This window comes from Herpailurus yagouaroundi, unplaced genomic scaffold, assembly GCF_014898765.1.
Source record: "Herpailurus yagouaroundi ecotype Mexico unplaced genomic scaffold, PumYag 585, whole genome shotgun sequence".
Classification (NCBI taxonomy): domain Eukaryota; kingdom Metazoa; phylum Chordata; class Mammalia; order Carnivora; family Felidae; genus Herpailurus; species Herpailurus yagouaroundi.
The window spans coordinates 4,838-6,221 of NW_024412802.1; positions in this window are offsets into that span (position 1 = coordinate 4,838).

Consider the following 1,384-nt stretch of genomic DNA (forward strand, 5'->3'; position numbering starts at 1 on the left):
ACAGACCAATTTACCTTGGAACCCAGAGAAAACTCATAAATAAAAATTTCAGTAAATCAGACTTAGGAATTAACGTATTATAATATTTAAAAACTATTCAGAACTGTTCAGTATCATAAACTCTAATATTTCATAATAGCAATAAAACAAAGGAAGAGATGATGCAATTATCTTCATGTCGCCAAAAATGCACGTGAAGCAATTCAGCCATCCTTCACGACAAAAACTGTGGTCAAGTGAAACCGAAGACTGGATCCACACGCACGTGTGTGTATGTGTACGTCTATACCCATATCCTAAGCCCCTACAATGTCTGGCTTTGACAACCGACGGGGCCACACCTGGTGGACCCACAGCGCTATGGGAACCTGGGACACTTGCCTTAAGGGGCTCACACACAGACTCACTTGCCTCAGGGACCAGCGCACAAGCAGCAATTGGAGAAGCTCCTAGAATGTACCTGAAGGAGATTCATTTGCTAATTTTAAAGTGCCTGCCAGATGGGCAGGAGCCCTGGGGGACACAAAAGCGCTGGTGCCTTTTCTGCACTCCCCCTGTACCTTAACAGCGCTGATGGGTGCACCCCAGAGGCCGTGAAAGCCGGTGGGTGCACCCCAGCCCAGTGCTGCCCGTCAGCCTCACTACCGCTGGTGGGCGTATGCAGTCCACACAGGGGGTCCTCCTTGATCACCTGGCTCTGGTGGCCGGGGCGGGGGTGGGGGGCTTGCATCATCGGGGCCTACAGGACTGTGACAATCCAGGCTACCCCTCGCCCCATCCCCCCTAGGGCACGACACCAACAACAGACTGAAACACACCCCTCCTTCCTGTGAAAAAGGCCTGTGGACTTGTCACGGAGCTTCGACCTGAGGAGCCGTCGCAGGCTTGCCCACCTGGAGACCCCAGAGGAGCATCAGGGGTGGTTGGTCGAGGACACCATCTTCGTGCTCTCCTCGGCCCTGTCACAGCTCGCCAGTACCTCTCAGAAAGGAGCTCGTACGCTCATCTGGAGCCCCAAGTTTTACAACTGTCCCCCAGTTCAGCCGCCCTGGAGGCCAGCTCCACAGCTGAGGCCCACGTATGGTCGTACGTACATCTGCATCCTCTAAAAGCTGCTGCCTGACATTCTCCTTCTCATCAGCCAGGAACGAGGCACTGACACATCCTTCCGCGTGTAGCACTGTTAGGTCTTAGCACACCCTTCACGAGGGGGCCTAACAAGAATACATCCGGCTGCTGAGATGACCGCAAAGGTGTGAAAGACCATCAGGCGCCAGGGGAAGCCGAACCATGAGGCCTGCACAAGGTGCCCCTGCAAGGCCGGGGGGAGACAGCTGTCTCACCTCGTACAGAGAAACAACACAGAGACGGGCGCCTGGGGTGG